Source organism: Somniosus microcephalus, unplaced genomic scaffold (genome assembly GCF_052327205.1).
Source record: "Somniosus microcephalus isolate GS21.2 unplaced genomic scaffold, FLI_Smic_1.0 unresolved_chr1, whole genome shotgun sequence".
In the NCBI taxonomy this organism is placed as follows: Eukaryota; Metazoa; Chordata; class Chondrichthyes; order Squaliformes; family Somniosidae; genus Somniosus; species Somniosus microcephalus.
Window position 1 is genome coordinate 169,144,102 of NW_028225179.1, and position 27,141 is coordinate 169,171,242.

The window sequence follows — 27,141 nt, forward strand, 5'->3', positions numbered from 1 at the left end:
AAGTTAATGTCGCAGTAGAGGAGGGGGGAGTAGAGAAATTGGATAAAAATGGATAGAAAGGAGGTGCTAAATAGGTTGTCATCACTCAAAGTTAACAAGTCACCCAGTCCAGGTGGATGCATCCTAGATTGCAGAGGGAAGCTAGGGTGGAGATAGCAGAAGCTCTGACCACAATCTTTCAATCTCCCTCAGATATATGGGAGTGGTGCCAGAGGACTGGAGGATTGCAAATGTTACACCCTGTTTAAAAAAAGGGAAGAGGGATAAACCTGGTAACTACAGGCCAATCAGTCTAATGTCAGTGGTGTAGGTGGGCATCCTTTACCTGGTTTACGGTAATTTACCTGGTCAGGCAGCCTTTGCCACTGCACTGTGACCAATTCCAATCAGCGGTTTCGAATCGTTAAACCGCCCCCCTCCAGTTCTGACTGGAGGAACTTATAATTAATGATATATTAAAAACGGACAAATGGTCTGGATGCAAGAAAGTGAAATTTTATTGAAACACCACACGATCAAAGTAATCACGGTAAAATTGCTTAACACGGGAAGGCAGACGGCAAAAACAAGGGATAAATGGCTACAATGTTAACCGTACAATCTTAGCAACATTTCCCTTAAATTACCACCCCTTTACTTCTCACTAGATTGTCTTGCTAGGGGGTCAGAAGCCTTGCTCACCTGCAGTCCAAAGAGTAAAAGAGACAAAAAAGGGGGCAGAGGACTTCCTGGGCTTAATCTTTATACCCTGAGAGTCCCTGCTGTTTTCGCGCCGAAAAGGTCCGTGCGCAATTTCGTGCCGAAAAGTCTGAATACACAAGAGAAGGGCTTTTAACTTCCTCCATTCATACATGGAGACATCATGCAGTAGAGTCAATTTCAGTGAATGGATGTGTGTTAACAACCCATTGTGCTTGCCGTCCGATGATTGGCTGATTCAAATGGGCTACTCCCCAGTGTAAACAAGCAGCTTGTAGGTTACCGGACCCGCCCAATACCACAGGGTGACTGACAGCTCGGGCTCCATTCAAACTTACTACAGGGCAGCGCTGAGCTTTTCATATGCTAACAGCCTGTCTGTCCTTTTCTGCTGCCTTTTAAAATTCTGTTTCCATGAGGTCTGTTCAGCCATTTTTATGCCCTGGGCAATTTAAACAGTCCAAAACTCAAGAGTACATCTTTTAATAAAATGTACAATCTTAAAGTGTGCGATTTTCACAAAGTTCTTTGATTCCAGTGTCCAAGTGCTGCCTAGCTTACGAGCTTTTTAACGCAGCCTTTTGCGGTTCTGGGTATGTTTTAAAACATTGTCCAACCCAGAGACAATTTAAGTCACACAAGTCTTCGTCCACGATGTGGATTAATATTTCCCGATCTTCGGGGGCTATGGGGATTTTGCGACCCCTACAGTGGTGGGTGAACGACTAGAGACCATTGTCAAGGACAAATTTAATTCTCACTTGGAGAAGCATGGATTAATAAGGGGCAGCCAGTATGGATTTGTTAAAGGTAAATCGTGTCTAGTTAACCTGATTGAGTTCTCTGATGAAGTAACAGAGGGTTGATGAAGGTAGTGCAGCAGATGTTGTATATATGGACTTTCAAAAGGCATTTGATAAAATACCACAGAAGAGACTTACTCTGAAAATAGAAGCAGAGGGAATTAAAGGGCTGATGGTAATTTGGGTATATAATTGGCTAAGGGAGAGGAGGCAGTGAGCAGTGCTGAGGGATGTTTTTCTGACTGGAGGGAAGTATGCAGTGGGCTCCACCAGGGGTCGGAATTAGGACCATTGCTTTTCTTGTTATATATAAATGACCTGGACTTGGGTATAGGTGAACAATTTCAAAGTTTACGGATGATACTATTTACTATGTTGCCAAGTTTTGTGAGTGTAGTAGTAGCAGACTTCAGAAGGACAGAGACAGACTGTGAAATGAGCAGACACAAGGCAGATGAAATTAAATGAGGATAAGTGTGAAGTGATGCACTTTGGGAGAAACAACAGGGAGAGGCCGTATAATCTAAATGGGACTATTTTGAGGGGGTGCAAGAGCAGAGGGACCTGGGGGTCCATATTCACAAGTCTTTGTAAGTGCCACGGCAAGTTGGTGAGGCAGTTCAGAAAGCGTATGGGATACTTGGCTTTGTAAATAGTGCCATTGAATACAAAAACAAGGAAGTTACACTAAACCTTTACAAATCATTAGTTAGGAACATAGGACAGGAGGAGGCCATTTAGCCCCTCGAGCCTGTTCCGCCATTCTATGAGATCATGGCTGATCTGCAACCTAACTCCATACACCCGCCTTTGGCCCATATCCCTTAATACCTTTGGTTAACAAAACCTATCAATCTCAGATTTAAAATTAACAATTGATCGAGCATCAATTGCTGTTTGCGGAAGAGAGTTCCAAACTTCTACCACCCTTTGTGTGTAGAAGTGTTTCCTAATTTCACTCCTGAAAGGTCTGGCTCTAATTTTTAGACTATGTCCCCAGTCCGAGAATCCCCAACCAGCGGAAATAGTTTCTCTCTATCTACCCTATCTGTTCCCCTTAATATCCTGAAAACTTCGATCAGATGACCCCTTAACTTTCTAAATTCCAGGGAATACAACCCTAATTTGTGTAATCCCTCCTCGTAACTTAACCCTTGAAGTCCAGGTATCATTCTGGTAAACCTACGCTGCACTCCCTCCAAGGCCAATATATCCTTCCTAAGGTGTGGTGCCCAGAACTGCTCACAGTGCTCCAGGTGTGGTCTAACCCGGGTTTTGTACAGCTGCAGGGTTTTGGCCTCAGCTGGAGTCTTGTGTACAGTTCTGGGCACCACACTTTAGGAAGGATGTCAAGGCCTTGGAGAGGGTGCAGAGGAGGTTGACCAGGATGGTACCAGGGATGAGGGACTTCAGTTATGTGGAGAGACTGGAGAAGCTGGGATTGTTCCCCTTAGAGCAGAGAAGGTTAAGAGGAGACCCAATAGAGGTGTTCAAAATGATGAGGGGTTTTGATCAAGCAAGTAGGGAGAGCCTGTTCACTCTGGCAAGTGGGTCGGTAACCAAAGGTCACAGATTTAAAATAGTTACTAAAAGAACTAGAGGGAAATGAGGAGAATTGTTTTCATACAGAGGGTTGTTCAGATCTGGAACGCACCATCTGAAAGGATGCTGGAATCAGGTTCCACAGGAATTTTCAAACAGTAATTAGACGAGTCCTTGAAGAGGACTAGTTTGCAGAGTTCTGGGGATAAAGCTGGGGTTTGGGACTAAATTGGACAGCTCTTTCAAAGACACGATGGGCCGAATCACCTCCTTCTGTGCTGTTAGATTCTATGATCAGTGTGAAGTCGCTGGTGTGTCAGCAGGTTGGATGACTGAGTGAATCCCTTCCCACACACGGAGCAGGTGAACGGTCTCTCCCCAGTGTGAACTCGCTGATGTGTCAGCAGGTTGGATGACTGAGTGAATCCCTTCCCACACACGGAGCAGGTGAACGGTCTCTCCCCAGTGTGAACTCGCTGATGTAGCAGCAGGTGGGATGAATTAGCGAATCCCTTCCCACACATAGAGCATCTGAACGGCCTCTCCCCAGTGTGTAGGTGTTGGTGTCTCTTGAGCTCCCCGGAGCTTTTAAAACTCTTCCCACACTCAGAACATTGAAAGAGTCTCTCCCCAGTGTGAACTCGCTGGTGTCCCTTCAGCTCCCCGGAGCTTTTAAAGCTCTTCCCACAGTCAGAACATTTAAAGGGCCTCTCGTCAGTGTGAACTCGCTGATGTATCAGCAGGTCGGATGACTGAGTGAATCCCTTCCCACACACGGAGCAGGTGAACGGCCTCTCCCCAGTGTGAACTCGCTGATGTAGCAGCAGGTGGGATGAATGAGCGAATCCCTTCCCACACACGGAGCAGGTGAATGGTCTCTCCCCAGTGTGAACTCGCTGATGTAGCAGCAGGTGGGATGAATGAGCGAATCCCTTCCCACACACAGAGCATCTGAACGGCCTCTCCCCAGTGTGCAGGTGTTGGTGTCTCTTGAGCTCCCAGGAGCTTTTAAAACTCTTCCCACACTCAGAACATTGAAAGAGTCTCTCCCCAGTGTGAACTCGCTGGTGTCCCTTCAGCTCCCCGGAGCTTTTAAAGCTCTTCCCACAGTCAGAACATTTAAAGGGCCTCTCGTCAGTGTGAACTCGCTGATGTGTCAGCAGGTTGGATGACTGAGTGAATCCCTTCCCACACACAGAGCAGGTGAACGGCCTCTCCCCAGTGTGTAGGAGCCAGTGTCTGTTCAGATACTGAGCGCTTTTAAAGCTCTTCCCACAGTCAGAACATTGAAATGGTCTCTCATCAGTGTGGACAAGTTGGTGTTGCTTTAGTTCCCCGGGGTTTTTAAAGCTCTTCCCACAGTCAGGACACTGAAATGGTCTCTCCCCAGTGTGAACTCCCTGGTGTGTTTGCAGGTGGGATGAACAAACAAATCCCTTTCCACACACGGAGCAGGTGAACAGACTGTCCCTGGTGTGACTGCGCCGTTGAACTTTCAATGCAGACGGGGAACTGAAGCCCTTCCCGCCGTCCCCACCTTTACCCGGTTTCTCCCCGGTGTGACGGTGCACGTGTCTCACCAGGTCAGGCGATCGGCTGAATCCGCGTCCACACACTGAACACGTGTGCGGTTTGTCTGCGTTGCGATCCCTGCTCTCTCCTTCCATGTGCAAAGGCTGATGATATTCAGGTCCTGATGAATCCAGCGACTCTGTCAGATCTTGACGTGATGTTTGGTCTGAGCTTCCGGCCTGTAACTGCTCCACTTCTATAACCCTGTAAATTGAGATCAGAAAAGGATCAGAGGCAAACTGTTGTTTAATTTTCCCCTTTCCGAACCTAGGGGCAGTGAAGCTGATTTTCAGGCCCCAGCTGCTGCACAGGTTGGTTGAAAGGATCAGCAGTAAAGGCGGCTGTAATACCCACAAGCCCCCGGCTCTGCAGAAAGTGCTCTGTTGACTCTGAGTCCCGCGCATGTGCTCATGGCCCCTGCGCTCTCCCTCCTGCTCTACAATCGCCCGTCCCGATCGGTCCGCAACACGCATGCTCAGCACACAAAACCCCGCGGTTGGAACATCGGGCGTGCATGCGGAGCCGCAACATCTGGTACGCGTGAGCGGCTCAGGTGGGGGCGAGTCGGTGTTTCGCCTCAGCCACAGGGAGGTGCGTATGCGCAGGACGACCCAACATTCTTACCATCAGCAATCACTCCCTCATTTCTTTAATAAAAACAGAAAATGCTGGAAATACTCAGCAGGTCAGGCAGCATCTTTGGAGAGAGAAACAGAGTTAACGTTTCAGGTCGATGACCTTTCGTCAGAACTGCTTGCTCTTTAGTGTCAGCCAGTGGCTCAGTGGGCAGCACTCTCGCCTCTAAGTCAGAAAGTTGTGGGTTCATAGTCCCACTCCAGAGACTTGAGCACAAAAATCCAGGCTGACACTCCAGTGCAGTGCTGAGGGAGTGCGGCACTGTCGGAGGTGCCGTCTTTCGGATGAGATGTTAAATTGAGGCCCTGTTTGCTCTCTCAGGTGGATGTAAAAGATCCCATGGCATTATTTCAGGGAAGAAAGACTTGCATTTATATAGTGCCACCAGATATCCTAAAGTGCTTTACAGCCAATGAAGTACTACAATGAAGTAGTCACTGTTGTAATGTGGGAAAGAGCAGGGGAATTATCCCCAGTGTCCTAGCCAATGTTTATCCCTCAATCAACATAAAAAAAGATAGATTATCTGGTCATTATCACATTGCTGTTTGTGGGAGCTTGCTGTGCGCTAACTGACTGCCGCATTTCCTACATTACAACAGTGACTACACTGCAAAAGTACTTCATTGGCTGTAAAGTACTTTGGCACGTCCGGTGGTGGTGAAAGGCGCTATATAAATGCAAGTCTTTCTTCCTTCACTGGTGTCACCAGCGACCTCTTCTGGCGGTTGGTTGATTGACAGACGAGAGTCCGCGCATGCGCACAGGGAGCGGCGGTTTGGGCCGAGTCCGGCACAGCAACCCCTCCCGGTCACCAAGGGCAACAACCGCGCATGCCCATCGGACACCAACCCCCTCCCCCACTCGGAGCTGCGCCTGCGCATTCGGATCCTGTCGGACAGAGTCGGCGCGGGGCCATTCCGGGGAAAGGCCTTGGTGTCGGTTCCAGAGTCGCGATCGGTGACGCGAAGTGAGTTTTCTCCGCTCCGATTGGGTGGAGAATCGCGCGGGGTGGATCGGGAGAGAATAAAGAGAGAAATAGAAAAAACCTCAGAGTCCGCGAGGACCCGGACCGAGCGGCGGCAGTTGGACGGTCACGTGATCTCCTCGGGGACACGTCACCCGGGCCCGCGGCCTGATTGACGGGAGCTTCCGACCAATAGGGAGCGAGCAGGGCGGGGCTGGAGGAGCGAGCCGGCGGCGTGTCCTCCAACCAATCGGGGAGCCCGAGGGGCGGGACTAGCGGCACCCAGTGGGAGGGGCTGGAGGAGCGAGCGGGCGGCGGGTCCTCCAACCAATCGGGGAGCCCGAATGGCGGGGCTTGCGGCACGCAGTGGGCGGGGCTGGAGGAGCGAGCCGGCGGCGGGTCCTCCAACCAATCGGGGAGCCCGAGGGGCGGGACTATCGGCACCCAGTGGGCGGGGCTGGAGGAGCAAGCCGGCGGCGGGGAGCCCGAGTGGCGGGACTAGTGCCGGCTGATTGTCTGATCCGCAGGGCAGCGAGTTTCTCCAGTCCCTTGTTCAGGGCCCGGGGAGGCTGTGGGCCTTTATTCCCCGCATTGGACACAAGGCTCTTTGTCTCAGGCACAGGGTGACGTCGCACTGAAACTTTCCGCCCTCCTTTACAAAGATGGCTGCCGTTAACCTGGGCGTGTAAGGGGAAGAAATCCCCGCAACTGCAAACACGGGATCTTCAGGTTATTATTCGGGGCTTGCCTCCTGCACGAGTTGTTTATGAAGCCTCCCCACCCACCTACCGGTCCATTACTCCCTCCGTCGCGATTCTTACCCGCTGCACCATCGCCCTCCCGGCTTCAGCCCCTCTCCACTCCAGTAACGCACTGCGCATGCTGAATATACCGGCCCCTCCCGCGCCTGCGCGCTGGGCTGTTGTAATCTGGGTGCGGCACGTGGTCCACCGCGGGGAATGCTGGGTAAAAGACCAGATTAGTGAATGGAACATGATTTACTGTGATCAGATTGAGGACTGAACCATGTTCATTCTAGTAGTCATGGTTTGTTTCTGCTGATCTTAATAACTCCTGTATCTGCGCTGGAGATTAATATTCTGTTTAAATAGTGAATAAATAAAGCTCGAGGAACAGCACCTCATCTTTCGATTCGGCACTTTACAGCCTTCTGGACTCAACATTGAGTTCAACAATTTCAGACTTTAACCCTTACTCCCATTTTTCATGCTGTATGATTTTGCCATTCCCATTTGCAACATTTTCCAAGACTCGGTTTCACAGCCACATCTCTTTCCTCAGCAACTGTCTCCGGTTCCAACTTATTCCACGTGGATTCCAACTGAACTTCCACCCTTCGTGTTTCAGATCCACCTAGGATAACTTTCCTGCCTCTTACCTTGGTAATATCTGTTACATCTCCAGCTTTTTCCAGTTCTGATGAAGGGTCCCAGACCTGAAACGTTAACTCTGTTTCTCTCTCCACGGATCCTGCCTGGCCTGCTGAGTATTTCCAGCATTTTCTGTTGTTATTTCAGTGAATAAATAAGCTTTGTTTCAAACACACAGTGTGTCAAATATTTGATTTCTCCATGATAAGAGAAGACGAACTGATGTTCTGTTCCAGACTGTTTAATTTTTGGGCCTTTTCTTACTCGAGATTATTTCCATTCTCATCTCGTTCGCCTTCTACCACATCAAACCCCAAGCTTGATCCGTGAGTACACAACTTGTGGGTGTCATAGAATGAACTGTAGTCATAGAGTCATAGAGTTATACAGCACGGAAAGAGGCCCTTCGGCCCATCGCGTCCGTGCCGGCCATCAAGCCCTGTCTAACCTAATCCCATTTTCCAGCATTTGGTCCGTAGCCTTGTATGCTCTGGCATTTCAAGTGCTCATCCAAATGCTTCTTGAATGTTGCGAGGGTTTCTGCCTCCACCACCCTTTCAGACAGTGAGTTCCAGATTCCAACCACCCTCTGGGTGAAAAAGTTCTTCCTCAAATCCCCTCTAAACCTCCTGCCCCTTACCTTGAATCTATGCCCCCTTGTTATTGACCCCTCTACTAAGGGAAAAAGCTCCTTTCTATCTACCCTATCTATGCCCCTCATAATTTTGTACACCTCAATCAGGTCCCCCCCCAGCCTTCTCTGCTCCAAGGAAAACAAACCCAGCCTGTCGAGTCTCTCTTCATAGCTGAAGCGCTCCAGCCCAGGTAACATCCTGGTGAATCTCCTCTGCACCCTCTCCAAAGCAATCACATCCTTCCTATAGTGTGGCGACCAGAACTGCACACAGTATTCCAGCTGTGGCCTAACCAGCGTTTTATACAGCTCCATCATAACCTCCCTGCTCTTATATTCTATGCCTCGGCTAATGAAGGCAAGTATCCCATATGCCTTTTTAACCACCTTATCCACCTGTTCTGCTGCCTTCAGGGATCTATGTACATGCACACCAAGGTCCCTCTGATCCTCTGTCTTACCTAGGGTCTTACCATTCATTGTGTATTCCCTTGCCTTGTTAGTCCCTCCAAAGTGCATCACCTCACACTTTTCAGGGTTAAATTCCATTTGCCACTGTTCCGCCCATCTGGCCAACCCATCTATATCGTCCTGCAGACTGAGGCTACCCTCCTCGCTATTTACCACCCCACCAATTTTCATGTCATCTGCGAACTTACTGATCATACCTTTTACATTCACATCCAAATCATTAATGTAGACCACAAACAGCAAGGGACCCAGCACCGATCCCTGCGGTACCCCACTGGACACAGGCTTCCAGTCACAAAAACAACCTTCCACCATCACCCTCTGCCTTCTGCCACTAAGCCAGTTTTGGATCCAATGTGCCAAGGCACCCTGGATCCCATGGGCTCTTACCTTCTTGACCAGTCTCCTATGTGGGACTTTATCGAAAGCCTTACTGAAATCCATGTATACCACATCCACTGCACTACCCTCATCCACACACCTCGTCACCCCCTCGAAAAATTCAATCAAATTGGTCAGACATGATCTTCCCTTGACAAAGACATGCTGACTATCCCTGATTAATCCCTGCCTCTCCAAGTGGAGACTAATTCTGTCCCTCAGAATTTTTTCCAATAATTTCCCTACCACTGATGTTAGGCTCACTGGCCTGTAGTTCCCTGGTTTATCCCTACTACCCTTCTTGAATAATGGTACTACGTTAGCTGTTCTCCAGTCCTCTGGCACATCCCCTGTGGCCAGAGAGGTTCTGAAAATTTGTGTCAGAGCCCCTGCAATCTCCTCCTTTGCCTCACACAGCAGCCTGGGATACATCTCGCCCGGGCCTGGGGATTTCTCCACTTTTAAGCCTGCTAAAACCACCAGTACCTCCTCCCTCTCGATGTTAATATGTTCAAGTATATCACAGTCCCCCTGCCCGATTTCTATGTCTGCATCGTCCTTCTCCATAGTGAACACAGATGCAAAAAATTCATTTAGAACCCCACCTACATCTTCCGGCTCCACATACAGATTGCCACTTTGGTCCCTAATGGGCCCTACTCTTTCCCTAGTTATCCTCTTACCCTTAATATACTTATAAAACACCGTAGGATTTTCCTTGATTTTGCTCGCCAGTGTTATTTCATGGCCCCTCCTCGCTCTCCTAATTTCTTGTTTATACTCCTCTAGGGCTTCCTCTGTCTTTAGCCTTTTGTATCCGCCAAAAGCCCTCCTTTTTTTCCTAATCCATTCTCGTATATCCCCTGACATCCAAGGTTCCCTGGGGTTTTTGGACCCACCCTTGACCTTTACGGGAACATGTTGCCATTGTATGATCTCAATTTCCCTTCTGAAAGACTCCCATTGCTCCGATGCGGATTTTCCTGCAAGTAGCTGATCCCAGTCCACTTTGGCCAGATCCTGCCTTATCCTATTAAAATCGGCCTTCCCCCAATTTAGAACCTTTATTTCCGGTCCATCTCTGTCCTTTTCCATGACCACCTTAAATCTCACTGAATTATGGTCACTGTCACCAAAGTGCTCTCCTACTAACACTTCTTCCACTTGGCCGGCCACATTCCCTAGAATTAGGTCCAGTACCGCCCCCTCTCTTGTAGGACTTTCTACATGCTGGCTCAAAAAGCTCTCCTGGATGCACTTTAAGAATTCTGCACCCTCTAAGCCTTTCACACTCTGACTATCCCAGTATCTGAGTCAATGGGACTCTCTCTGACCTTTCTCCCCAATCCATCTCCAGGACCAGTGTGTATCTGAGTCAATGGGACTCTCTCTGACCTTTCTCCCCAGTCCATCTCCAGGACCAGTGTGTATCTGAGTCAATGGGTCTCTCTCTGACCTTTCTCCCCAGTCCATCTCCAGGACCAGTGTGTATCTGAGTCAATGGGACTCTCTCTGACCTTTCTCCCCAGTCTATCTCCAGGACCAGTGTGTATCTGAGTCAATGGGACTCTCTGACCTTTCTCCCCAGTCCATCTCCAGGACCAGTGTGTATCTGAGTCAATGGGACTCTCTGACCTTTCTCCCCAGTCCATCTCCAGGACCAGTGTGTATCTGAGTCAATGGGACTCTCTCTGACCTTTCTCCCCAGTCCATCTCCAGGACCAGTGTGTATCTGAGTCAATGGGACTCTCTCTGACCTTTCTCCCCAGTCTATCTCCAGGACCAGTGTGTATCTGAGTCAATGGGACTCTCTCTGACCTTTCTCCCCAGTCTATCTCCAGGACCAGTGTGTATCTGAGTCAATGGGACTCTCTCTGACCTTTCTCCCCAGTCCATCTCCAGGACCAGTGTGTATCTGAGTCAATGGGACTCTCTCTGACCGTTCTCCCCAGTCCATCTCCAGGACCAGTGTGTATCTGAGTCAATGGGACTCTCTCTGACCTTTCTCCCCAGTCCATCTCCAGGACCAGTGTGTCTCTGAGTCAATGGGACTCTCTGACCTTTCTCCCCAGTCCATCTCCAGGACCAGTGTGTATCTGAGTCAATGGGACTCTCTCTGACCTTTCTCCCCAGTCTATCTCCAGGACCAGTGTGTATCTGAGTCAATGAGATCTCTCTGACCTTTCTCCCCAGTCCATCTCCAGGACCAGTGAATATCTGAGTCAATGGGACTCTCTCTGACCTTTCTCCCCAGTCCATCTCCAGGACCAGTGTGTATCTGAGTCAATGGGACTCTCTCTGACCTTTCTCCCCAGTCCATCTCCAGGACCAGTGTGTATCTGAGTCAATGGGACTCTCTCTGACCTTTCTCCCCAGTCCATCTCCAGGACCAGTGTGTATCTGAGTCAATGGGACTCTCTCTGACCTTTCTCCCCAGTCCATCTCCAGGACCAGTGTGTATCTGATTCAATGGGACTCTCTCTGACCTTTCTCCCCAGTCCATCTCCAGGACCAGTGTGTATCTGAGTCAATGGGACTCTCTCTGACCTTTCTCCCCAGTCCATCTCCAGGACCAGTGTGTATCTGAGTCAATGGGACTCTCTCTGACCTTTCTCCCCAGTCCATCTCCAGGACCAGTGTGTATCTGAGTCAATGGGACTCTCTCTGACCTTTCTCCCCAGTCCATCTCCAGGACCAGTGTGTATCTGAGTCAATGGGACTCTCTGACCTTTCTCCCCAGTCCATCTCCAGGACCAGTGTGTATCTGAGTCAATGGGACTCTCTCTGACCTTTCTCCCCAGTCTATCTCCAGGACCAGTGTGTATCTGAGTCAATGAGATCTCTCTGACCTTTCTCCCCAGTCCATCTCCAGGACCAGTGAATATCTGAGTCAATGGGACTCTCTCTGACCTTTCTCCCCAGTCCATCTCCAGGACCAGTGTGTATCTGAGTCAATGGGACTCTCTGACCTTTCTGCCCAGTCCATCTCCAGGACCAGTGTGTATCTGAGTCAATGGGACTCTCTCTGACCTTTCTCCCCAGTCCATCTCGAGGACCAGTGTGTATCTGAGTCAATGGGACTCTCTCTGACCTTTCTCCCCAGTCCATCTCCAGGACCAGTGTGTATCTGAGTCAATGGGACTCTCTCTGACCTTTCTCCCCAGTCCATCTCCAGGACCAGAGTGTATCTGAGTCAATGGGACTCTCTCTGACCTTTCTCCCCAGTCCATCTCCAGGACCAGTGTGTATCTGAGTCAATGGGACTCTCTCTGACCTTTCTCCCCAGTCCATCTCCAGGACCAGTGTGTATCTGAGTCAATGGGACTCTCTCTGACCTTTCTCCCCAGTCCATCTCCAGGACCAGTGTGTATCTGAGTCAATGGGACTTTCTCTTACCTTGCTCCCCAGTCGATCTCTGGAAGCTCTTTGAATCGGAAGGGTTCTCTCCGGTTGGTGCTCACAATCCTGTGCTGGTTAACCGGCTGTTGTTCCTCAGTCGACAATCCCTGTTTACTTCGAGCTGAGCACCTTCGTCAATCACACCATCATTCACCGGGAGATCTAATTGTGGCAAAGCAGAAAATAAGAACAATATTGAAAGCGTGAAATAACGTAATGTAGACTTTTAATCTGCTTACTAATAATCCAATGTGAAGGCAGAGTATTTGTTTGATTATGTGCCTTTGCTCAGATCCCCAGTTGCGGGGCTGTGTGTTTAGTTTGGAGATTTTCCTCAGATCCCCAGTTGCGGGGCTGTGTGTTTAGTTTGGAGATTTCCTCAGATCCCCAGTTGCGGGGCTGTGTGTTTAGTTTGGGGATTTTCATCAGATCCACAGTTGCGGGGCTGTGTGTTTAGTTTGGAGATTTTCCTCAGATCCACAGTTGCGGGGCTGTGTGTTTAGTTTGGAGATTTTCCTCAGATCCCCAGTTGCGGGGCTGTGTGTTTAGTTTGGAGATTTTGCTCAGATCCCCAGTTGCGGGGCTGTGTGTTTAGTTGGGAGATTTTGCTCAGATCCCCAGTTGCGGGGCTGTGTGTTTAGTTTGGAGATTTCCTCAGATCCCCAGTTGCGGGGCTGTGTGTTTAGTTTGGGGATTTTCATCAGATCCACAGTTGCGGGGCTGTGTGTTTAGTTTGGAGATTTTCCTCAGATCCACAGTTGCGGGGCTGTGTGTTTAGTTTGGAGATTTCCTCAGATCCCCAGTTGCGGGGCTGTGTGTTTAGTTTGGGGATTTTCATCAGATCCACAGTTGCGGGGCTGTGTGTTTAGTTTGGAGATTTTCCTCAGATCCACAGTTGCGGGGCTGTGTGTTTAGTTTGGAGATTTTCCTCAGATCCCCAGTTGCGGGGCTGTGTGTTTAGTTTGGAGATTTTGCTCAGATCCCCAGTTGCGGGGCTGTGTGTTTAGTTGGGAGATTTTGCTCAGATCCCCAGTTGCGGGGCTGTGTGTTTAGTTGGGAGATTTTGCTCAGATCCCCAGTTGCGGGGCTGTGTGTTTAGTTTGGAGATTTTGCTCAGATCCCCAGTTGCGGGGCTGTGTGTTTAGTTGGGAGATTTTCCTCAGATCCCCAGTTGCGGGGCTGTGTGTTTAGTTTGGGGATTTTCCTCAGATCCCCAGTTGCGGGGCTGTGTGTTTAGTTTGGGGATTTTCCTCAGATCCCCAGTTGCGGGGCTGTGTGTTTAGTTTGGAGATTTTACTCACAGTAAATTTCCGGCCTCCTGAGACTCCCCCATTCTCACTGCTCTGGGCGGAAATGCGCCATTTTCTGTGCGGAGTTACTGCCCGGAGCGGTGACCCTCCCTCGCTGTGATCTAAACTCGGGGCTGAGCAGCTGCTGTCGGGCCGGGTGCTCCCCCTCACCTTGCTGTGGTTGTGCCGGGCTGGTTTATTCCGGGAGTGGGCTGGATTTCTCCGGTAGTGGGGCCGGGTATTTCGGGCCTGTGCCGAGGTAGATCAGCCTCTTCACGCTCTCCCGCTCCGCTGAAAGGAGCGCCGCGCCCTCCGCCCGCACTGTATAAAGCGGCCGCGCCAGCCGGGTATTAATCCGCGCTGAGCCAGCCGACAGCCCACAGTGCCCTTACCCTGTCCCGCTCCCACCGGGCGGGGGCGGAAGGCGGGCGGTGAAGCGCTTTGTTCCAGCACTTTCCACTCGCGGCCCCTGCCGTGACGTCAGCCGTCATCCGCCACTCGGCGGGGCCTGTGTGGAGGGGCGGGGCCAGAGCGGCGCGGCCTGAGGGCGGAGCCTGGGAGCACGGGGCGGGGCCTGTGTGGAGGGGCGGGGCCAGAGCGGCGCGGCCTGAGGGCGGTGCCTGGGAGCACGGGGCGGTGCCTGTGTGGAGGGGCGGGGCCAGAGCGGCGCGGCCTGAGGGCGGTGCCTGGGAGCACGGGGCGGGGCCTGTGTGGAGGGGCGGGGTCAGAGCGGCGCGGCCTGAGGGCGGAGCCTGGGAGCACGGGGCGGGGCCTGTGTGGAGGGGCGGGGCCAGAGCGGCGCGGCCTGAGGGCGGTGCCTGGGAGCACGGGGCGGTGCCTGTGTGGAGGGGCGGGGCCAGAGCGGCGCGGCCTGAGGGCGGTGCCTGGGAGCACGGGGCGGGGCCTGTGTGGAGGGGCGGGGCCAGAGCGGCGCGGCCTGAGGGCGGCGCCTGGGAGCACGGGGCGGGGCCTGTGTGGAGGGGCGGGGCCAGAGCGGCGCGGCCTGAGGGCGGTGCCTGGGAGCACGGGGCGGGGCCTGTGTGGAGGGGCGGGGCCAGAGCGGCGCGACCTGAGGGCGGCGCCTGGGAGCACGGGGCGGGGCCTGGGAGCACCGGGCGGGGCGGTTAGAGCGGTTGCCATGGACACGCAGACAAAATGGCGGCACGGCTCCCCTCCCCCACCTCTTCCCCAGTGAGAAGATGCTGTTTTGGTGCGATCAACTAAAACTGTAACTTAACAAAAATACAACAAATGAAACTTAACAAATGAAATTAAAAATAACAACAGAAGATGCTGGAAAAACTCAGCAGGTCAGGCAACATCCGTGGAAAGAAATTTGAGTTGACGTTTCAGGTCGAAACCCTTCTTCACAAATGAAATTAAAATCTGGTTACTGGGGTTGATGCCAGGTGAGAAGATGTCCTGCAGGCTGCCCCCACTATTTAAAGGGGCCGCTCCTCCAATTCTGGTTGCACTTCAGTTGCGCACGCTCATCATTTTGGCCACCCGGTACGGAGGGGAGAAGCGTAGCCAGTCGGAGGACCTCCTCGTGCGTCCGCGCCTGGACATGAGCACGGCCAAGGTGGTCATTCACCGTTCATCTGGGCGCGCCGACGTCCACCCTGGCAGTGTCCACCCTGGCGGTGTCCACCCTGGCGGTGTCCACCGTACAGTACCCCGAGGCCATCCGCGACCGGTGGGCAATGCAGGGACTGGAGTGCTTCATCATCCCGGTGAATAGAATTTTAATTTTATTTGTTAAGTTTCCTTTAATGTTTTTTGTTAAGTTACATTTTATTTGTTTGTTTCACCAAAAGAGCTACAAGATGCACTGCAGCAACTCGCCAAGGAATCTTCGACTCCCAAATCCGCCACCTCTACCACCTAGAAGGACAAGGGCAGCAGGCGAGGGGCCGAATGGCCTACTCCTGCTCCTATCTTCTATGTTTCTATATATTGTGAATAGCTGGGGTCCAAGGACCGATCCCTGCGGTACCCCACTAGTCACTTCCTGCCACTCGGAAAAAGACCCGTTTATTCCAACTCTTTGCTTTCTGTCTGCTAACCAGTTCTCCATCCAAGTCAATACCTTGCCCCCAATCTATGCCTTAACTTTACACAGAGTGTAAACCTGCGTGTTTGATGAGAAAGGGAGTTAGGAGTGGAGGGAGGTGCTCCTTTATCTATCTTTATCAGCCTCCAGGGAAGCAGAAGTTAAAAAGCTGCACGAGAGGGGACAGAGAACCAGTGGGAGTTCGGCTCTGTGAAATCCCCCCAACCGCATTTGGAGAAAAATAAAAGGTGACATCACAGGGAAAAGGGTAAGTGATTGGTCGGTGAGTATTTTGCTCACTTCTCTTATCTTTTAAAGCCCAGGAAGTTTATTAGTAACTGTAAGGTTTCATTAGTATTAGTAAAGTTTACCAGCAGTAATAAATCTTATTGGGTGTAGCAGGGTTATAAAATAAATAAATTAAGACTCAGTAAAGATAGCAGTGCAGGTGATGTGTTGCGACTGCAGTATGTGGGAGCTCCTGGACGCCAGTCTGATCCAGGACAAACACGTCTGTGATAAGTGTCTGCGGCTCGAGGAGCTTCGGCTCAGAGTTGATGAGCTGGAGGCCGAGCTGCAGACACTGCAATGCATCAGGGAGGGGGAAAGTTACCTGAACACGTTATTCCAGGAGGCAGTCACACCCCTTAGGACAGGATCTTCTGATTTGGTCAGTGGTAGGGACAGGAGGATTTGACTGCGAGTGAAATAGAAACATAGAAGATAGGAGGAGTAGGCCATTCGGCCCCTCGAGCCTGTTCCGCCATTCAATGTGATCATGGCTGATCATCCAAACTCAGTACCCTGTTCCTGCTTTCTCCCCATATCCATTGATCCCTTTAGCCTTAAGAAATATATCTAACTCCTTCTTGAATATATTTAATGAATTGGCCTCTACTGCCTTCTGTGGTAGAGATTTCCACAGGTTCACCACTCTTTGGGTGAAGAAATTCCTCATCTCTGTCCTAAATGGCTTAGCCCTTATCCTTAGACTGTGACCCCTGGTTCTGGACTCCCCTGCCATCAGAAACATCCTTCCTGCATCTAGTCTGTCCAGTCATGTTAGAATTTTATAAGTTTTAATGAGATCCCCTCTCATTCTTCTAAACTCCAGCGAATAGAAGCCCAATCGACCCAATCTCTCCTCATACATCATTCCTGCCATCCCAGGTATCAGCCTGGTGAATCTTAGCTGCACTCCTTCCAAGGCAAGAACATCCTTCCTCAGATAAGGCGACCAAAACTGCACACAATACTCAAGGTGTGGTCTCACCAAGGCCCTGTACAACTGCAGCAAGACATCCTTGTTCCTGTACTCAAACCCTCTCGCTACGAAGGTCAACATACCATTTGCCTTCTTAACTACCTGCTGCACCTGCATGCTTACCTTCAGCGACTTGTGCACAAGGACACCCAGGTCTCGTTGCACTTCCCCTTCTCCCAATCTATTGCCGTTCAGGTAATAATCTGCCTTCCTGTTTTTGCCACCAAAGTGGATAACCTCGCATTTATCCACATTATACTGCATCTGCCATGCTTCTGCCCAATCACCCAACCTGTCCAAATCATACTGGACTTTCTCAGCATCCTCCTCACAGCACACATGCCCACCCAGCTTTGTGTCATCTGCAAACTTGGAGATATTACATCTAGTTCCCTCGTCTAGATCATTTATATATATTGTGAATAGCTGGGGTCCGAGGACCGATCCCTGCGGTACCCCACTAGTCACTGCCTGCCACTCGGAAAAAGACCCGTTTATTCCAACTCTTTGCTTCCACTCTGCCAACCAGTTCTCTATCCAATTCAGTACCTTGCCCCCAATCCCATGTGCCTTAACTTTACACGCTAATCTCTTATGCTGGACCTTATCGAAAGCCTTCTGAAAGTCCAAATACACCACATCCACTGGTTCTCCCTTATCTAATTTACCAGTTACATCCACAAAAAATTCCAGTAGATTAGTCAAGCACGATTTACCTTTCGTAAATCCATGTTGACTTTGTCCGATCCTGTCACTGTTTTCCAAGTGCTCTGTTATTACATCTTTTATAATGGACTCTAGCATTTTCCCCACTGCTGATGTCAGGCTTGCCGGTCTATAATTCCCGTTTTCTCTCTACCACCTTTTTTGAATAGTGGGGTAACATTAGCTACCCTCCAATCCATGGGAACTGTTCCAGAGTCTATCGAATTTTGGAAGATGACCAGCAATTCATCTACTATTTCTAGGGCCACTTCCTTAAGTACCCAAGATGTAGATTATCAGGCCCTGGGGATTTATCGGCCTTCAATTCCCGTCAATTTCCCAAACACCATTTCCCTACAAATACTGATTTCTTTCAGTTCCTCCCTCTCATTAGACCCTATGTTCCCTGACATCTCTGGGAGGTTATTGTGTCCTCCTTTGTGAAAACAGAACCAAAATATGTATTTAATTGGTCTGCCATTTCTTTGTTCCCCATTATAAATTCCCCTGATTCTGACTGCAAGGGACCGACACTTGACTTCACCAAACCTTTTCTCTTCACATATCCATAGAAGCTTTTACAGTCTGTTTCTATGTTCCCTGCAAGCTTACCCTCATACTCTATTTTCCCCCTCTTAATTAATCCCTTTGTCCACCTTTGCTGAATCCTAAACTGCTCCCAATCCTCAGGTTTACTGCTTTTTTCTGACCAATTTATATGTCCTCCCCCTGGTACTTATGCTATCCCTAATTTCCCTTGTTAGCCACAGTTGAGTCAACCTTTTTGTTTTATTTTTATGCCAAACAGGGATGAACAAATTCTGTAGTTCATCCATGCGATCTTTAAATGTTTGCCATTGCCTATCCACTGTCAACCCTTTGAGTAACATTCCCCAATCAATCCTATCCAACTCGCGCCTCATACCATCGTAGTTTCCTTTATTTAAATTCAGGACCCTAGTCTCTGAGTCAACTACTTCACTCACCATCTTAATGAAGAATTCTATCATGTTATGATCGCTCCGACCCAAGGGGCCTCGCACAACAAGATTGCTAATTAATCCTCTCATTGCATAATACCCAGTCTAAGATGGCCTGATCTCTAGTTGGTTCCTCGACATATTGGTCCAGGAAACCATCCCGTATACACTCCAGGAATTCCTCCTCCACAGTATTGTTACTAATTTGGTTAGCCCAATCTATATGTAGAATAAAGTCACCCATGATAACTGCTGTGCCCTTATTGAACGCATCTCTAATTTCCCGTTTAATGCCATCTCCAACCTCTGCATTAGTGTTTGGAGGTCTGTATACAACTCCCACTAACGTTTACTGCCCCTTGGTATTTCTCAGTTCTACCCATACAGATTCCACATCATCAGAGCTAATATCCTTCCTTACAATTGCGTTAATCCCTCTTTAACCAGCAATGCTACCCCACCTCCTTTTCCTTTTTGCCTATCTTTCCTGAATATTGAATACCCCTGGATGTTGAGTTCCCAGCCTTGGTCACCCTTGAGCCATGTTTCCGTAATCCCAATCATATCATATCCATTTACCTCTATTTGCGCAGCTAATTCATCCACCTTATTACGAATGCTCCTCGCATTAAGACACAAAGCCTTCAGGCTTGTTTTTTTAACGCTCTTAGACCTTTTAGAATTATTATTTACTGCGGCCATGTTTGATTTAAACCCTTGATTTCTCTGACTGCCACCTTTGCTTTTCTCCTTCCTGTCTTTTGCTTCTATCCTTGTTTCCCTTTCCTCTGTCTCCCTGCTTAGGTTCCCAACCCCCTGCCATTTTAGTTTAAACCCTCCCCCAGAGCACTAGAAAACACTTCCCCTAGGACATCAGTCCCAGTCCTGCCCAGGTGCAAACCGTCCGTTTTGTACTGGTCCCACCTCCCCCAGAACCGGTTCCAATGTCCCAGGAATTTGAATCCCTCCCCCTTGCACCATTCCTCTAGCCACGTATTCATCTGAAGTGTCCTTCTATTTCTACTCTGACTAGCACGTGGCACTGGTAGCAATCCTGAGATTACTACCTTTGAGGTCCTATTTTTTAATTTACCTCCTAACTCCCTATATTCAGCTTTTAGGACCTCATCCCGTTTTTTACCTATATCGTTGGTACCTATATGCACCACGACAACTGGCTGTTCACCCTCCCCTTCCAAAATGTTCTGCAGCCACTCCGAGACATCCTTGACCCTTGCACCAGGGAGGCAACATACCATCCTGGAGTCACGTTTGCGGCCGCAGAAACACGTATCTGTTCCACTTACAGTAGAACCCCCTATTACTATAGCTCTCCCGCTCTTTTCCCTCCCGTCCTGTGCAGCAGAACCACCCATGGTGCCCGGAGGTTGGCTGCTGCTGCCTTCCCCTGATAAGCCATCCTCCCGAACAATATCCAAAGCGGTATATCTGTTTGAGAGAGGGATGGCCACAGGTGACTCCTGCACTGCCTGCCTGCGCCTACTACTCTGCCTGGTGGTCACCCATTCTCTTCCTGCCTGTGCAGCCTTTAACTGCGGTGTGACCAACTCCCTAAACGTGTTATCCACGATGTCCTCAGCATCACGAATGCTCCAGTATGTATCCACTCGCAGCTCCAGCGCCGCAATGCACTCTGTCAGTAGCTGCAGCTGGATACACTTCCCGCAGACATGGTCGTCAGGGACACGGGAAGTGTCCCTGATTTCCCACATAGTGTAGGAAGAGCATACCACGGCACAGAGCTCTCCTGCCATGACTTACCCTTTAATTAATGCAAATTAAATTAAAAGTGAGGCAGGTATGGGGACCCAGGAGGTGGAGGAGCCTCAGCCTTTGCAATTGTCCAACAGGTTTAAGGTTCTTGCAGCCTGTATGGATGAAAGCGGTGGCTGCAGGGTGGATGAGCAAACTGACCGTGGCACTGAGGTACAGGAAGCGATTCAAGCGGGGGGAGTTAATAGGAAGATAGTTCTAATAAGGGACAGCATAGTCAGGGGGATAGATACAGTTCTCTGCGGCCAAGAGCGAGAGTTCAGATGGCTGTGTTGCCTGTCCGGTGCCAGGGTTCAGGACATCTGCTCTGGGCTGGAGAGGAATGGCAATGGGAGGGGGAGGAGCCAGTGGTCGTGGTCCATATAGGTACCAACGACACAGTTAGAACTAGGAAAGAGGTTCTGCTGAGAGACTGTGAGCAGCTAGGGGCTAAATTAAAAAGCAGAACCTCAAGGGTAATAATGTCTGCATTATTACCTGAGCCACGAGCAAATTGGCATAGGGTAAATAAAATGAGAGAGATGAATGCGTGGCTCAAAGACTGGTGTGGGAGAAATGGGTTTCAATTCCTGGGGCACTGGCACCACACTGGGGAAAGTGGGATCTGTATCGTTGGGACGGTCTTCACCCGAACCGTGCTGGGACCAGTGTTCTGGCAAGTCATATAACTGGGGTGGTAGAGAGGGTTTTAAACTAAATAGTGGGGGCAAGGGATCAAATTTGGGAAGATGTGGTAAATCAAAGAGTAGAGACAAGGCAATAGAGAAAGGTATTAATATGAGAAATGATAAACAGACCGTGACAGGACGGGATAGAGAGTACAAATCTAAGAGTAAATCAACAGATAAGGCTAGAGTTACAAAAATAATAAAAGGACAAAACTAAAGGCTCTGCATCTGAATACACGTAGCATTCAAAACAAAACAGATGAACTGATAGAGCAAATAGGAATAAATAAGTACGACCTGATCGCCATTACAGAAACATGGCTGCAGGATGACATAGATTGGGACCTGAATATTGAAGGGTACATGACATTTAGGAAGGACAGAAAGCTAGGAAAAGGTGGAGGGGTGGCTCTGTTATTTAATGATGGTATTAGCACAATAGAGAGGGATGACCTAAGTTCAGGAAACCAGGATGTAGAAGCGGTTTGGGTAGAGATGAGAAATGATAAAGGCAAGAAGTCACTTGTGGGAGTGGTGTACAGGCCCCCTAACAGTAACCACATGGTAGGATAGAGTATAAAGGAAGAAATAATGGGAGCTTTTCAGAAAGGTATGGCAATAATCAGGGAGATTTAATCTATATAGAGACCGGAAAAATCAGATCGGCAAAGGTAGCCTAAATGAGTTCATAGAATGTTTTCGGGATAGTTTCTTACAACAGCACATTCTGGAGCCAACCAGAGAGCAGGCTATACTAGACCTGGTATTGTGCAACGAGATAGGATTAATTAATGACCTCATAGTGAAGGCGGCCCTAGGTAGCAGCGATCATAATATGATTAAATTTTACCTTCAGTTTGAGGGAGAGAAGAGTGGGTCCAAGACTAGTATTTTAAACTTAAATAAGGGCAATTCTGAGGGCATGAAAGCAGAGCTAGTTAAAGTGAACTGGCCAATTAGGTTAAGGGATAGGTCAATAGAGTTGCAGTGGCAGACATTTAAGGGGATATTTCAGAATACACAGAATATATACATTCCAACGAGAAAGAAAAATTCCAAGGGGAGGACCCACCATCCGTGGTTAACTAAAAAATGTTAACGATAGTATCCAACTTAAAGAAAAAGCACATAATTGCACAAAGATGGGTGGCAGGTCAGAAGATTGGACAGAATATAAAAAACAGCAAAGAGTGACAAAGATTAATAAGAGGAGAAAAATTAGACTACGAGAGAAAGCTAGCTAGAAATATAAAAAGAGATAGTAAGAGTTTCTATAGATATTTAATAAAGAAAAGATTTAACAAAGTGAGCATTGGTCCGATAAAAAGAGTGTCTGGGGAATTAATAATGGAAAATAATGAGATGGCAGTTGAATTGAACAGGTATTTTGCATCAGTCTTCACTATAGAGGATTCAAGTAACATCCCAGAAATAGCTGTAAATCAGGAAATGGAAGGGAGGGAGGAACTCAAGAAATTACAATCACCAGGGAAGTGGTGCTGAGGAAATTGTTGGAGCTGCGGTCTGACAAGTCCCCGGGTCCTGAGGGACTTCATCCTCGGGTCTTAAAAGAAGTGGCTAGTGAGATAGTTGATGCGTTGGTTTTAATTTTCCAAAATTCCCTAGATTCAGGGAAGGTTCCATTAGATTGGAAAATAGCGAATGTAATTCCTTTATTCAAAAAGGGAGGGAGACAGAAAGCAGGAAACTACAGGCCAGTCCTAGGGAAGATGTTAGAAGCTATTATTAAAAACGTTCTAGCAGGGCCCTTAGAAAAGTTCATGGTAATCAGGCAGAGTCAACATGGTTTTGTGAAAGGGAAATCATGTTTAACCAATTTATTGGATTTATTTGAGGAAGTAACATGTGCTGTGGATAAAGGGGAACCAGTGGATGTATTGTACTGAGATTTCCAGAAGGCATTTCATAAGGTGCCACATCAAAGGTTATTGCGGAAAATAAAAGCTCATGGTGTAGGGGGGAACATATTGGCATGGATAGAAGATTGGCTAGCGAACAGAAAACAGAGAGTAGGCATAAATGGGTCATTTTCTGATTGGCAAGATGTAACGAGTGGTGTGCCACAGGGATCAGTGCTGGGGCCTCAACTTTTTACAATTTATATAAATGACTTCGATGAAGGGACCAAAGGTATGGTTGCTAAATTTGCTGATGACACAAAGATAGGTAGGAAAGTAAATAGTGAAGAGGACATAAGGAGAATACAAAGGGATACAGATAGGTTAAGTGAGTGGGCATAGATCTGGCTAATGGAGTATAACATCCCAAAGATGTCGGGGAACATAGGGTCTAATGAAAGGGAGGAACTGATAGAAATCAGTATTTGTAGGGAAATGGTGCTAGGGAAATTGATGGGATTGAGGGCCGATAACTCACCAGGGCCTGATAATCTACATCCTAGGGTACTTAAGGAAGTGGTCCTAGAAATAGTAGATGCATTGCTGGTCATCTTCCAAAATTCGATAGATTCTGGAACAGTACCCATGGATTGGAGGGTAGCTAATGTTACCCCACTATTCAAAAAAGGTGGTAGAGAGAAAACGGGGCATTACAGACCGGTAAGCCTGACATCGGTAGTGGGGAAAATGCTAGAGTTCACTATAAAGGATGTAATAGCAGAGCACTTGGAAAAAAGTGACCGGATCGGACAAAGTCAACATGGATTTACAAAAGGTAAATCATGCTTGACCAATCTACTGTGATTTTTTGAGGATGTAACTGGTAAAATAGATAAGGGAGAACCAGTGGATGTGGTGTATTTGAATTTTCAAAAGGCTTTCGATAAGGTCCCGCATAAGAGATTAGCGTGTAAAATTAAGGCACATGGGATTGGGGGCAAGGTATTGACTGGGATAGAGAACTAGTTGGCAGACAGAAAGCAAAGAGTTGGAATAAACGGCTCTTTTTCCGAGTGGCAGGCAATGACTAGTGGGGTACCGCAGCGATCGGTCCTTGGACCCCAGCTATTCACAATATATATTAATGATCTGGACGAGGGAACTAGATGTAATATATCCAAGTTTGCAGACGGCACAAAGCTGGGTTGGTGTGTGTGCTGTGAGGAGGATGCCGAGAAACTCCAGTATGATTTGGACAGGTTGGGTGATTGGGCAGAAGCATGGTAGATGCAATATAACGTGGATAAATGCGAGGTTATCCACTTTGGTGTCAAAAACAGGAAGGCAGATTATTATCTGATGGCAATAGATTGGGAGAAGGGGAAGTGCAACGAGACCTGTGCGTCCTTGTGCACCAGTCGCTGAAAGTAAGCATGCAGGTGCAGCAGGCGGTTAAGAAGGCAAATGGTATGTTGGCCTTTGTAGCGAGAGGGTTTGAGTACAGGAACAAGGATGTCTTGCTGCAGTTGTACAGGGCCTTGGTGAGATCACACCTTGAGTATTGTGTGCAGTTTTGGTCGCCTTATCTGAGGAAGGATGATCTTGCCATGGAAGGAGTTCAGCGAAGATTCACCAGGCTGATACCTGGGATGGCAGGAATGACGTATGAGGAGAGATTGGGTCGATTAGGCTTGTACTCGCTGGAGTTTAGAAGAATGAGAGGGGATCTCATCGAAACTTATAATATTCTAACAGGATTAGACAGACTAGATGCTGGAAGGATGTTCCCGATGGTCGGGGAGTCCAGAACCAGGGGTCACAGGTGAGTGAGTGTGAGATTATTCACTCTGTCAGTTTCTGGTATCAGTCTGTGCATTTTTCTTTTGTACCTGTCAGTGTGTGGATTGTGAGGATGGGCTTTATTCTGTACATTTTGGTTCTAGCCTAATCCCAACCTCCTGCTCACTGCCCATTACTGTTAATATCCCACCTAGTCTAATCCCAACCTCCTGCTCGCTGCCCATTACTGTTAATATCCCACCTAGTCTAATCCCAACCTCCTGCTCACTGCCCATTACTGTTAATATCCCACCTAGTCTAATCCCAACCTCCTGCTCACTACCCATTCCTGTTAATATCCCACCTAGTCTAATCCCAACCTCCTGCTCACTGCCCATTACTGTTAATATCCCACCTAGTCTAATCCCAACCTCCTGCTCACTGCCCATTACTGTTAATATCCCACCTAGTCTAATCCCAACCTCCTGCTCACTACCCATTACTGTTAATATTCCACCTAGTCTAATCCCAACCTCCTGCTCACTGCCCATTACCGTTAATATCCCACCTAGTCTAATCCCAACCTCCTGCTCTCTACCTATTATTATTAATATCCAACCTAAGCTATTCCCAACTTCCCAGTTTCCTGTTCACTCCACAAACATTAACAACTCAATTTGTCAAAAATAATAGATTTATCTGTTATAATAATTTATCGAGTGCTTCTGCAACAGGTTGTGGGAGTAAATTATGCATTCTAACCACAATGTACATAAATAAATAGATCTAACCTTACCCGTAATACTTCAAATTGTAAGATTAGGATCACAGGCTCACACACCGATTACCCAACAGGGCTTTAGTAGCTGTAAGGCCTTTATTAAAGAGCTACAGGTTTAAAGCATAATCAGATGTTACATATGGCTTAAGCTGTGTATAATAGACATACAACCTGTGACAGGAGCAACCTATGGCTCCCGAATCGGAATGCCACGAATGGACGGATGGGGAGGCAGTATAGTGGTCTCAGTTTGGGTGGATTCCTGCAGTCTGCTGTAGCGGTCACTTCCGTTGGGTCATCCCTCGAGCTGTCTGAGGTGTTAGGCCGTCAGCCACCTCAGAGGCTAAACTTGACCAAGGTGTTGGGGTGTAGCCACCTCGGGGAAGCCTTCACCCCCGACTGCCTGATTTCCTCTCTCGGTCACCTATATTTATAGTTATTTCGATGGGCTGGTAATCACCTGTTGTCAGTCATTTGATCCCCCATCCTATTGTTCAACTGTGAAGTGGGAAGGCAACCCTCACCATCCCTTTCTGTATGACTGACAAGGCCTCCCTCTTGTCTCTGAGGAATGTTTTGTCAAGTTTCTTCAAGGGCATTTTATGGCTTCGTGGCTCCTTCTTATCTAGCAGGTGCTATCCTCCCTGTTTCCTTGCATTTTACAATTCCCTTATCACTTCTATTTGTCTTTTGATGCTTGATATTCGACCTTGCTGACATTTCTGCTGTCTTTCCCGCTTGCCTGTTGTCAGCCTCTGTTCTAAGAATTGAAACCCATCTTTGAATCGAACAGCGATTTCTTACAGAATTGCCGACATTTGTCCCCTCTGTACAAACAGTGGAAACACTCTGCGGTCGGAGGCCTACCTCGGGAGTACATTCCGACCCGTGAAGTAATTCCGGAAGTACCCACTGGGGTCCAGGCAGTGAAGAGTTCCAGTCTTGGGCCTCCAGGCGGAGGCAGTGTAAGGGCCCACAGATCCCAGTGACGCAGGTGGTTCAGAACCATCCCTGGGATCTCGTGCACCCGGTTCTCCAATGACAAAGGAGGATTCCGTTTCAATCATCTATAAAGGGAATCCCCTAATGATAAGCAATGTAATCTCCAAATAATTATAAATGTACAGAATAATAATAATTATAAATGTACTGAACTGCAATTTTATGCAAAAGATCCTTCATTGCATCAACCTCAATATAAATGTAATTTTTTGATGCACAATTTTAATCATCTTCACCCGGGTCAATATTTGCATAAACTCATTTGATGTGTATGTGCATAATTTTGGATTTTTACATATTTTATTTAAGCCTTATATTAACCATTATGCTGATGCAAGCAGGCCCTGTGCCTGCTTTCAGCAGCCATAAGAGTTGGGTGGGCAATTGTTGGGCAAATAGCCCAGCTCTGCTCCAGCAATGCTCATTTTACAGGCGGTTCGGCTGATCTGTCAAGGCAAGTTCCGGCTCCAAA

At 48.4% G+C, this 27,141-nt stretch overlaps 1 protein-coding gene and 1 long non-coding RNA gene across 3 annotated transcripts in view; one reads left to right on the forward strand and one right to left on the reverse strand.

Annotated features, from left to right (window-relative positions):
• Positions 1-27,141, forward strand: part of LOC147096528 (NACHT, LRR and PYD domains-containing protein 3-like) — a 582,546-nt gene that overhangs the window by 533,946 nt on the left and 21,459 nt on the right. The window lies entirely within an intron of this gene.
• LOC147096536 (uncharacterized) lies at positions 474-14,291 on the reverse strand. 2 transcript variants are annotated; one of them, XR_015074931.1, is made up of 4 exons: positions 13,956-14,291; positions 12,493-12,657; positions 4,625-4,820; positions 474-808 (listed from the first exon to the last, which is right to left on the reverse strand). It is a non-coding gene; the product is annotated as an uncharacterized LOC147096536 (long non-coding RNA). The 2 variants fall into 2 exon arrangements; XR_015074932.1 differs by lacking the exons at positions 474-808; positions 4,625-4,820 and adding an exon at positions 7,419-7,742.